At 43.8% G+C, this 12,915-nt stretch overlaps 1 long non-coding RNA gene across 1 annotated transcript in view; it reads left to right on the plus strand.

The window, feature by feature from the left end:
• The window catches only part of LOC143746943 (uncharacterized), a 69,580-nt gene extending 62,915 nt beyond the window's left edge, over positions 1–6,665 (plus strand). Inside the window, exon 6 of the long non-coding RNA XR_013206636.1 lies at positions 6,382–6,665. This is a non-coding gene — a long non-coding RNA (uncharacterized LOC143746943). The remainder of the gene's footprint in view (positions 1–6,381) is intronic.
• Positions 6,666–12,915: the final 6,250 nt, after the last annotated feature.

The raw sequence follows: 12,915 nt of genomic DNA on the forward strand, positions 1-12,915 counted from the left end.
ATCCAACATAGCATAACTATACCACTAAAAATGAGTACACATACAAATAGAGATGGCTTTTCATATGGGATACAATGAACTGAGTACAACTGTTTTCAACATTGATAACAATAGGAAATGTTTCTTGAACACCAAATCAGCATATTAGAATGATTTCTAGAGAATCATGTGACAGAAGATTGAAAATTCTACTTTTCCATCATAGGAATAAAGTACATTTTAAAATAGAAAATGGAAATCGGTTGTTTTAAATTGTAATACTATTTCACAATATTACTGTTTTCACTGTATTTTTTATCAAAAAAATCCAGCCTTGGTGAACATAAGACTCCTTTCAGAAACATAAAGTCTTACAGGCCCCAAACTTTAGAACAGTAGTGAATGCATTATGAACAAACATAAATTGACATGAATCTAGATAAATACATGCTGTAAAAATGGTTGTTTATTGTAAATTTGTGATTCAGCTAATACACTGACTAATGCTAATACATTGAATATAATTGTTTAATATTATTGAACCTTCTTTAATTAATTATTTTCATCTGGAATAAGCATTCTTCACAATAAGACCAGAAAAAAGTTTTCAGGATGTGTGGCAATAGAGGCAATAATTGCATAGCACACGAGATTTAGTAACAAAGTCTTTACTTGGAAACATGCAGGGGAATACAGGAATTAAACTCATAGAATGCAATCACATCATACTTAAACGAGACCGGGCGAAGAACCAAGGGAACTGTAGTAATCAACAGAAAATAAAACGGGTGCAGAACTCATGAGTAACTATGGAAACAAACAAGTTAACATAACGCAAACCAGAACAGGGATCGGAATGAAAATTAAACCAAAACAGAACTAAAACGTAACAATAGTAGGGTTAATTTGTTTTCATGGGTGGCCTCAAGGTGTAAATGTCTTTAGTTCACCCTTCGCCAGGAGTTTGATTGACAGGCGATCTGAAAATCATAATTCGCCAGCTGCCGAATCAGAAAAAACATTTTTCTGACCATTTTGTCAGAAAAAGCAGGAGAGTTAGTAGATTAAAATCGGTGAACTTGAAATGGTGTGTACCAACCTTGCAACATGAGGATTAACGTCCCGGAACGAGCGAGAAACACAAACCGCTGCTTCCCGTGGGCTCCCTTCCCATGAAGCCAGTTTCACCGTGAGCCCGGTTCAAGTGTCGGCTTGCTGCGCCGTTCCCCTCCTATGGACTGGATACGTGCGCCTTTCTACTCCAGTTGAGTTCCCTTAAAATTGAACCCTGTTGAGTTCCTCCACACCCCTCTGACGTCGGACGTGCGGAACGTCTGGTGTTAGGCCTACCACTCGTAAGCAGTGTGGAACCTGTGTTAGGCTGGGTCCATATGTTGCGGTCCCTACGGCGACCCCATATGTGTATTTTTCCACGATACGGCTCCCTGCGGCGAGCCCGTGTCTTCCCTCGGCAGAGTCTCTCTGCTGTCACTGTCCGGTGTGTCTCCCCCCGTCTTAGGCTGGAGCCACCCCAGTGACATTCCATATGTTAGACTGCCCGGTTTCCCCCCAGTTCATTTGTGTATTCTCCACGTTACCTCCCTCTGGGTTGGATGTGGCTTCCGCAGCGTCCCTTCCTTCCAATGTACGGGGAATGCTTTCCCAGTGGTCCTGTAGGAACAGCAGTGACTTCCCTGGCCTAAGCCCTGTCCTTCCCCACCTTAAATTTGCGGGGGCATCAGGAGGCTTTGGTTTAGGCACTGGAAGGTGGCAGCGTTAGTGGCGTTTTCAAAGGTTATCCCAATTCAGTCGACCGTCGACTACGTCTGACGTTATCGACTGAAAGGGAACGTCCTGGTTGCGTATGCAACGTAGTCCCCTTGCCACTACCGCTGGACCACCGCTGACCCCGGGTTACTCTCGGCTCCTCAGCGAAAAGCAACTAGTGCGTGCATCCACTTCCGTATCTATACCCGCGCCGCGGGGGCGGAGTGTGTGATGCGAATCATGCACGCCAATTACATTGGCTCGTTCAATAGTACTCGAAGAGGATAGGCTCTCTAGCGAGATCCCAATTCAGTCGACCGTCGACTACGTCCTCCGTTCCCTCCTTCAGGGAACGGTGGGTTGCATACGCAACCAGGACGTTCTTACTAGAACAATAGGCAGGCAGTTTACAGCATCATTCCCAGAATTCCTAGCGCCTTGACCCCCAGATAAAGGCAAGACTGCATTATCGTTATTAAACCCTTTCAAATCATCTGGGTGTGTTTGATTTTATTTATAGATTTGAATCACACTGATGTCCGTCACAATCCCAAAAACCCCATAAAACAATCATTTAACAGATGAACACTTGTTTAACAGACAAGTGAGTAACAGTAGTTTTGTCACTATCTGTGATACGGTCAACAAATGAAAAAACACCCCCCAATTGACCACTCGCAAAGACCCGCCCCCTTTAGTGACTGTTGCTACGCCCGACAAGCCATGGCGCTCTCACGCCACACATCATGTTCTCACGCAGTAAAAAATACATCAGAGAGGACAAGGAGAGACCTGTTTTGATTGACAGACAGGACAGAGCAGGTTTCATTTTTTAAAGAAATTTAAACACTAAATACATTTTTGTGTCTCATGTCGTGCTTGCAGATTGCTGTAGCACCTCAGTTAAAGGGGCATTAGGCAACTCTAGCTATTTCTTTGCTGATTTTCACTTTTGTTGTCGCATGTTTTCTCAGCAAGCTCCCCCCTACAGCTGTGAGACGTATATTTCACAACAATGTCGTAAAAAAACTCACTTGCGGCACCTTCCTCCCGCTTTCTACCGCTGCTCATGTGCATTTGTTGTTATCGGAGCCGGCTAACTTTATCGTGTGGAGCCATGTCTACCGAGGTGGGTAATACATCATACACATTGAGGGCGGCGTGTGTGTTTATGTCGAATAGCCGTAAAGGCGTCTGTGTTTCTCGCTCGTTCTCGCTTCTCACGAGACTTCCTATTTCCAACTTACCGGGACGTTAATCCTCATGTTGCAAGGTTGGTTTTCCGCCTGGGAACGCTGGGGGGAGCGGGGAAAGTCACCATTCCCACCAGAACAGGTTATTAAACCATCCAAATGATTTCTAAACGGTTTTATTAAGTTGAAATAGTTGCCGAATGCCCCTTTAAAGCTGCTAATGAACCGATCATGGTTCTAGTTCATTTATAGCAAAACACGAAAAAAAACATGAATGAACATCAGAATGAATGTTGTTTCAACCGCGGAAAGACGTCAGTACACACCATTTTTCAAGTTCCCTTAGAATTGAACCCTGTTGAGTTCCTCCACACCCCTCCGACGTCGGACGTGCGGAACGTCTGGTGTTAGGCCTACCACTCGTAAGCAGTGTGGAACCTGTGTTAGGCTGGGTCCATATGTTGCGGTCCCTACGGCGACCCCATATGTGTATTCTTCCACGATACGGCTCCCTGCGGCGAGCCCGTGTCTTCCCTCGGCAGAGTCTCTCTGCTGTCACTGTCCGGTGTGTCTCGCCCCGTCTTAGGCTGGAGCCACCCAAGTGACATTCCATATGTTAGACTGCCCGGTTTCCGCCCAGTTCATATGTGTATTCTCCACGTTACCTCCCTCTGGGTTGGATGTGGCTTCCGCAGCGTCCCTTCCTTCCAATGTACGGGGAATGCTTTCCCAGTGGTCCTGTAGGAACAGCAGTGAGTCAGGAGCACTGCTCAACACTCGGTGTGATGAATATCTCTGAATTTTCAGGAGCACGTCTCCTCAACGCCTAATGTGATGACTATCACTGACTTGAGCGGGGTAGCCGAGCCTGAGGTGGGGCAGCAAAGTAGAGAGAGTGGTGTTAGTGTGCTGTGCAACACTTACCTGTCTCCACAAGCGGCAGGGGGCGCGTGAGAAGGCGGATGACCGGGTCCTCGAACGCACCAAGCTGCCTGCTGGCGACCAAGGGGGAGCTGAGGGGTGTAAGGCTATACAGGGTCACACCCACCAGACTGGCCCTCTTGGGACCCAGGAGCAGATTAAATTGTTCTCTCTTTGAAGTGTGGGTACCGCTTGCTCCGTTTTTTTTTTTTTTTTTTTTGGGAGCCAGCGGCGGAACAGACACACACACAAACAAAGGCTCCACCCGGCTCTCACCCGGGGGGAGGGAGTGATCGTGCCACTCCAAGAGCATCTCATCCATTCCTGGGCGGCCCGCTCCAGGATTGCTTTCGCTGTCGCTTGCCACCTGGCTTGGCAGCGCCTGGAGTGGGCTGGGCGTCTCTACTGCGGCCGGCTCCATGCTGAGGCCTGGGTGGAGGCTGCTGCGGAGGGCCAGCAGGAGCGGGGGCCGGGGAACGCCCACGGCGACGAGCAGGCGGAGGAGCTGCCACCGGCGGCGGGTGGAGGCAGGAGCTGGCCACCGGGGCAAGATGTGCCGGATGACCTCCGTCTGCGCTTGAGCGGCAGAGAACTGTTGGATGCAGTTCTCCACCGCGTCGCCGACCAGCCCAACCTGGGAAATTGGGGAAACCATGAACCGAACCTTGTCCGCATCCGCCATACCAACCAGGCTGAGCTGACGAAGGCGCTACTGGACCACCTAGGTGGACATCGCCAGACCGATCACGCACGCTACGACACTCATGCCCCGGAGGGTGAGGTCGGATGCAGTGCGGTGCTCACCTATGAGCGCACGGTCTGGATTACCCTCGTGCATGCCATGGGTGCCCTAGCCTGCAGCAACGCCATGGCACGCAAGAGGAAGCGGCTTGCCCACGGCTTTGTAAGCTCTGCCCGTCGGAACGGACGAAAACTCACAGGCCTTAGGGGGGAGACGAGGATCCCCCCAAAAGGCAGCGGCCGCCGGACACAGGTGCACCTGTGTCGACAGACCGCTCCAATGGAGGGACACCTCGCAACCCTTCACCGTTCCTCCATCAAGGGTAATGAGGGGGAAAAGCTATTCAGGTAGTTTCTGGCAGAGAAAGATGCTGTTCACCACCTGATAAGCTCTCCATGCATTTCGGGAAAGAAAGGCACTGGGGCGGCGAGCTGAGAACAAAAGTTGTCTCAGCGTGCTGTAAGCCCATACACGTGACACAACAGTTGTGATCATCAGAGAGAGACAGCGAACAACCGCACCCAGAAACGCACGGGCGGAATGACATCTTGAAAAAGACGCAAACGCACCCGTGTTGCTCTTTCAGAAAATAGGACCGTCACCAGTGCCGGAGCACACAGGGGAATGACCGCGGTAACACTGAACAGAGAACTGAAACATTGAAGCACTCACTTTTCCGCCCTCTAACCAGCAATCAACACACACAAACATTTAGAAATTTGTTGCTGTTAAAACAGCAGTTGAGAGCTCAAAGCTCGTGATCACCGCTGCACTCGCGCTGTAGAACACCAGCACTGGGAGAGTCTTCCTGAAGAACACCGACACACTCGCTCGTTGTAGACAACAGCACTCTCAGAGACATCAAACGATCGGCTCCGAAGCGAAAGGCAACTAGTGCGTGCATCCACTTCCGTATTTATACCCGCGCCGCGGGGGCGGAGTGTGAGATGCGAATCACGCACGCCAATTACATTGGCTCGTTTAATAGTACTCGAAGAGGATAGGCTCTCTAGTGAGATCCCAATTCAGTCGACCGTCGACTACGTCTGACGTTATCGACTGAAAGGGAACTACAGAATAAATCGTTGATGAATAGTTGACAGGTACATTCAGCAGCTACAAAACTTATTTGTGCATGAGAGAGAGAGAGAGAGAGAGAGAGAGAGAGAGAGAGAGAGAGAGAGAGAGAGAGAGAGAGAGAGAGAGAGAGAGAGAGAGAGAGAGAGAATGGATGGTTCAGCATATACTGATATACAAGCAGTTTTTGTAGAGTGTCATCGTGGTAACACAAACACTACACATTTATCCTTGGAAAAACAAAGCATGCTCCTTCTGGTGAGTTTTGACATTCCTCTTCAAGGCAATGGCCCTTATGAATATGCATAAGGGGCTCACCTTGAATTATAGGAATGTCTTTTAGCTTTGAACATGTCAGAAGAGAGAATGAAATGACTGTTGATGTTGATTTTTGTTGTTCTGGCACCGTCTGATTGAAGGGCAAACATACTCTTACCTCAATGATCGCAGCATTCAAAATATCTGTTGCCTGATTTTTACACAACTCCTTTTCTCAATCCATTAAAATGGGCAGAAAATGAATGGGGAAAAAAATCTAGATTTTGGAAGACACAATTGCATTTGCATGTCCACACACGTTATAAATGTTTTTACAATAATAATTCTTATAAAACAGGCATAGAATGTTCGGTGTCTGCTCTCATTGTACTTGTAAATGACTGTTAGAAAATTCAACTAGATTCAACTTCTTTTTTTCCACAGGAATTAGTCCAGCCGGTGTGCAAGTCTTTTTAAACCAATTGGGCAGCAAATGAGGTAGCTGGGGTTAATAGCCATCATTTTGTCATTGTTTATTTAGAAGCACAGCAAGCCCTTGATCAGGGATCCTTGACAATGTTTGGGAACTCAAGTGTTCTAACAACTGACTACGCCTGCAGTTACTAGCTGCAATCTTGCATGCTACAAAAAAACATTTCCCATACTGTACATGTATGTGTACTATACGTATTAAAGCTGAAGACACTTGTCCTGCTCAATATTTTTGTGGAAACTGTGATGTTGTTTTTTTTTCAATTAATCGAGATTTCAAAATAACCTTCTATTTCATTTGAAATTTAAATCATTTGTGACATTATAAAAGACTCTTAAATTAATTTAATGTAAATGGACTGCATTTATATAACGCTTTCACAGACCCAATGGCCACCAACGCGCTTCACATGTTGCCTCACATTCACCCACTCATTCATACACCGACGGCGGTGTCAGCCATGCAAAGCGCCATCCAGCTCGTCGGGAGCAGCTGGGGTTTGGTGTCTTGCTCATGGACACCTCGACACTTGGTCAGGTGGAACCGAGGATCGAACCACCAATCTTTTGGTTTGTAGACAAACTACATGAACCACTGAGCCACTGCCGCCCAATGTGACTTTGCTGAATAAAGTGAATTGTACAGTATAATCCATATATGTTTGTAGTATATGTAGGGTGTCATTAAATAAATATTTGTCAGTATATTCAAATATTTAATTATTACTCATGTTTTTTGCATTAACATAATTTATCTAGATACGTTTTTTTTTATATGTAAAAGTATTGTAGTAATAAATGAAGTTCCCTTTCAAGGGAACTCGAGCTGCGTTTGAGACGCCGTTAGGAACGCTCTGCGTGATTACGTCGTGAAGCACGTGTAAAATCAGTCCAATGGGAGCCCGCTACGACATGGGTGACGTCATACACCAGGAAACTATAAAGCACCCCTGAAATCAGACCGCGACAGCTTCTGTACCTTCAGCAAGTGCTCTCTGTATATCTGTCCTTGTCTATTTATTGTTGTCTGTCAAGCCCCTTACATATATATATATATATATATATATATATATATATATCACTATGGCGAGCAAGCAAAGTTATAAGCGTTGTGTTGTTCCCTGCCCTCGTTATATCACGGGTGGGGACACACATCGTATGTGTATTGCTTGTTTGGGAGTGGAGCATGCCCAGTCAGTCCTCGAGGGGGCTGACTGTGAGCATTGCATGAGTTTGTCTATGAAAACTCTCCGCTCTCGCCGGGCGTTCTTTGAGGAGGACGGTTCGGTTCGCGCTCCCCGAGGTGCGGGTCCCGCTCCTGCCGAGGCACAGCGTCGGCTTTCATCTTGGGGTTCGCAGATGGATCTAGTAGCGGGGTTTGAGACGGGCCCCGCCCTTTCTCAGCCCTTACCTGCTGGATCCGGTGTCTTTGCCCAGGAAGGAGCCCGCTCGGCGGCTTCTCCTTCCCAGGCTGAGGCACCAATATTACGCCTATCCAGTTCTGAGGATCTGGATGTCGTGGGGGATATTGAGGGATATGGGGTGATATGGGGGATATTGAGTGTTCGCCAGCTCATACCCTTGCTGATGAGGAGCTTTTGGAGGTTTTATGTTGTGCTGTTACTAAATTGAATATTGAGTGGCCAGCCGATGATGTTGATATTGAATCTAGAAAGAGTCTTTTAGATGAACATTATCTACCATCTAGATCACGACCTCCTCGTCGGGAACTCCCGTTTTTTCCCGATCTCCACCCAGAGGTGTCGAGATTGTGGATTAAACCGGCGACTTTCAGAGTGCATAATCCGCAGAGTAGTAATTATAGTAAAATTCAAGGGATTGATCACTATGGTTATTTGACTATGCCTCGTGCTTTAGACACGCTAGCGAGCTATCTCTCCCCCGAGTCATCTTCTTCTCTGAAAACCCTGACGTTACCCACCAGACCTTTAAAAAATACATCTTTGTTGGTGGGTAAAGCGTATTCGGCAGCAGGTCAGGCCGCGGCATGCTTACATACTATGTCGATTCTTCAAGCATACCAGGCTGACCTGCTGAGGGACATGGACGATTGTGAGGAAGTTAGTGCTGATGCAATTCGAGAATTGCGTCGCACGACAGATTTATCTCTCCGGGCCACCAAGGAGACGGCCAAATCTGCAGCCCTGGTGGCCACGGAACGTCATTTATGGTTAAATATATCAGAGATTAAGGATAAAGATAGGTCTGTTCTTCTGGACGCACCGCTTTCACCTACAAGTCTGTTCGGCGACGCTAGGTTAGGTATATGTGGCGAATGGAATACCGACCGCTGATTGGACGAGACATCTGTCAATCAAGACATGCAGAACAGCAGACTGCGGCAGGAGAGTTGATTTGCGTGTGCATAAAGCTGTCCATTTATCCAGCTAATTTAGTGTGATTATTATGGAGGAAAAAAAAAATTCACGTAACATCTGATTTGGTCAGACAAAATGTTAATAGAACCAGATCGGGTAAAGTGGGAGAGTGGCGTGTTGAGTAAGAACTGCAGATTTAGCTTTTGACGCGAACGAATGAGTTTCGAGTCTCTTTCCGAATCCCTTTCTTTTCTCTGTGCTATCTCTTATCAGTTCGGAGAGGCTTTTATTTATTTATTTTTAATTGCACTGAATAGCGTCTAGCAATAATAGCCTCTGCCAATTTAAAATCTAAGAAAAAATTCCATTGGCAAGAAAAAGAAATTTAGCCTACACAATGAATTACACTGCATTTATAATGCTATGAGAGTGATGTTTTGTATTATTGGGTATATTAAATTATTTTTAAATTACATTATCGTTTAAATATGAAACTAAGACTGCCGGTAGGTGGCGGCAAGTCACAGGCTTAATGAATCATTCAAACGATTCGTTAAAACGGCCGATTCAATCAGGAACTACGCATGTGTTGCTTTTATATGTACAACTGTTTTGCTTTGGCTCAGTTTGGAACTATTTTCGTTGGCAAAATAGAGAAAACAAACTTACATTATTGACTAATTATAATTCACAATATTAACTTCTTGTGTATTGATCTGTATTAAATTAATATCACATGTGGAAAAAACAGCAATCTTATGTGCTTAACTATACCATATTATATAAGACAATAGCTCATGCAGGGGCATTGCCCCTATATCTGGAATTTTAGGGGCATTACTGCATTCTAATAGTGTTTTTGTTTGTTTTTTGCAATGTGAGACATACTCGATAATGTCAGCTCATAGCCTCGCACATCATTAAAAAAAAGCAATTATTATCGTTGACGATACAGCTCTGTTTACACATGCACACGCAAATCGACACTCCTGCCGCAGTCTGCTGTACTTTCTGAATGTCTTGATTGACAGATGTCTCATCAAATCAGCGCTCAGTATTCAATTCGCCACATATACCTAACTGTTCCTTCTTGTCTGACTTGTCGTTGGGTTTTCTGACTTGCTAATTTTTTTCAGATTTGTCATTGCGTTTTCGTTATTTTGCTTTCGGAATGTATTGTGTTTTCTAACTTGTTCATTTCGTTTTACTTACTTTCAAAGCACTATATGGTTTAGCTCCCCAGTACTTGAGCGAGCTCTAACGCATTATAGTCCTTCACGTCTATTGCGATCTCAAAATTCTGGCCAGTTGATAATACCTAGAATATCAAAATCGACTGCTGACGGTAGATCTTTTTCCTATTTAGCACCACAACTTTGGAACAGTCTTCCTAACATTGTCCGGGAAGCAGACACAGTCTGTCAGTTCAGATCTAGACTAAAAACACATCTCTTTGACCTAGCATACACATAACACATTATCGACTTCTATAATTCAAATACCGCAGACCGCCGGATCCAGGCCATATCCAGATCTGATGAAGGACCATTGCATGGACATGACGACAACGCATCCCTGAAGTGCCAGCCTCATCAGCCCTGTGAAGGTCTCATGGACACCTTTTTTTAGTCTTTCCATTGCGTTTATTTGTTGTTTTGTTTTCGGAAATCTGTTTTGCACGGCCATCGTATGTACCTGACTGGGAATGACATAACATTTACATTTATGCATTTGACAGAGACTTTTATCCAAAGCAACTTGGTGCATTCATTTTTATCACTATCTACCATGGGAATCAAACTCGCATCCTTGGCATGCTCTACCAAATCAGCCACAGGAAAAATAGTTTTGGGCAGAACTACAAACAGTGGCAGGCGGTGGAGGGTTTGAAACTTGTTTGACAACAAACATTATTTTTTTAATTCTTTTTGGTGCCGCTAGTGGTGCGGAAATAACATGCTTTGTCTTTAACTGCATTGAACACATTTAATTAATCTCCAAAGTTAAGCAACTGGTCCTGTGATGCAGTGATGAGAATGAAAGGAAAAAGTGAACAGAAGAGATCTCCAGAAGAAGTGGCAGCAAATGTGAGAGGATGTCTGAAGACAGATAATGAATGAGAGTGGAGATTCTTCCTGTCCTCTCGTTTGGGTTTAGGCGGTGTGGAAATTCATTAGGAATGCAGTCACACTCTCAAGTGAATGACCATATCAGCTTACCAAATGCAAATACCACAAAATCTGCAGAGAAGGGAAAGGATTATGTGGTTGGTCTATTAACCCCCCAAAGAGATAACTGACATCTTATCTTCCCAAAATGGCAAGAAGAGCTTGACTACCATCAACCTGAGTTTGACACACACTTTTCACAATAATTAATAGGATCAGATGAAATTTTAAATAGGCCTCTGGGTTTCTATTATGGGTCCCCAGGGCTGAGAGAAACGCATGAAGTGTTTGCTGTTGTAGAGAGATGGAGAGCTCTCTCTCTCTCTCTCTCTCTCTCTCTCTCTCTCTCTCTCTCTCTCTCTCTCTCTCTCTCTCTCTCTCTCTCTCTCTCTCTCCTCATTGAGGAATATCTGTGTCAGTGCCACCAATCGTGAAAAAAAAGGAATGTTGAATGCCTTTTAACACACTCTCTATTGTACGGACTTATGTGAGGGCAAGGTCAAAGGGGGTATGATGTCATAGTAACCCAGAGGGCATTTCAGTTGTCATAGCAATGGCCAACTGACACCAATCGATGAGAACAGGGCTGAGTAGCTTGGGCCTCAGGGTCAGAAATAGAGATGGACAATGCTGAAACACTATCTTGGAATTGTCTTCATGCAGTTGCCTTACCAGCTATTCATGTGGACTTTGGCCATTGTCTGTAATATTGTGATTTAATAGGGAAAAGAAATCAAAAGTTCTGTGGATAAAAGCATTACCTGCATAAAAGGGCGACGTTTTGCTTGAGATTTGCGAGAAGCAAACTTTTTCATGAAAATGTTGTCATGTTTATTGCCAGTAGACAAAATTTTAATTTGTGTTAATGTGTATTTCTAACTTAAATTATAATTTTTTATTATTATGGTATTTATTATTATTAATATATATATATATATATATTAATAATAATAAATACCATACCATAACTCTTTATTATTATTATTATTATTATTATTATTGTTATTATTATTATTATTATTATTATTATTATTATTATTATTATTATTATTATTATTATTATTATTATTAGGTATTTTACTCCCGGTTTCACAGACAAGGATTAAGCCTAGTCCCAGACTAAAATGCTTGTTTGAGCTGTTTTAACTGAAAGCAACTTGCAGTGACATATCTTAAAATATATCAGTCATTGTTTTATCTCAAGATGCACACCAGTGATGTTTTTTTTTTTTTTTTCCTAAGGGACGTTTATAAAAGTTACTATAGGGACATATTTACTAACAGCTTGTGCCAGCACAAAACCTCTTTTGGCATTTAAAAACAATTGACAGGATTTACTAAAGACACGCAGTGAAACATTAGCACTGAAAAGGCGTGAACTGTTATCTTTGCAGCTGACCTTATTGCATATGCATTTGTAGGAGTTTTATGGGAAATTTTTTGGGAGGAGAGATTTAGCCACCATTATTTACCACCCAAAAAAAACATCTTAAAGCATGTCTTGACTTAAACTAATTTGCGCTGCTCTTGGTAGATTGTGTTTGTCATTATGGAAGTGAGCTGGATGCATCTGTGTTCTTTAATTTGCGCGTCATCAGTAGATAACATGCAGAACTTTCCACTCCCATCAGTGCTTTTTTGGAATTGCGCTCTCACACTAATTTGCACTGTTTAGTAAATCTGGCCCTATGTCCTAATTGAACTAAGGCCTAATCCTGGCTTAATCTAAGGCTAAACCAGGCCTTGATATTTTAATTATTATTTACTAAAATTCTATAATTATTATTTATCATTTTTAATATAATAATTAATAATATTTAATTATATTTAATATTTAAATCTTTACATGGCTGAGTTAAGGCTTGTCTGTGTAAAGATGCAATGCCAGATAAATGCCAGACCAAAGTAAGTCTGCTTTGACCCACCTCAACCAAAAAAGTTGCTGCTTAAATCAAGTACAATCAAATCAGATATTTAAG

Source organism: Siphateles boraxobius, unplaced genomic scaffold, assembly GCF_051911475.1.
Source record: "Siphateles boraxobius isolate OS27281-9 unplaced genomic scaffold, OSU_SipBor_1 22, whole genome shotgun sequence".
Lineage (NCBI taxonomy): Eukaryota > Metazoa > Chordata > Actinopteri > Cypriniformes > Leuciscidae > Siphateles > Siphateles boraxobius.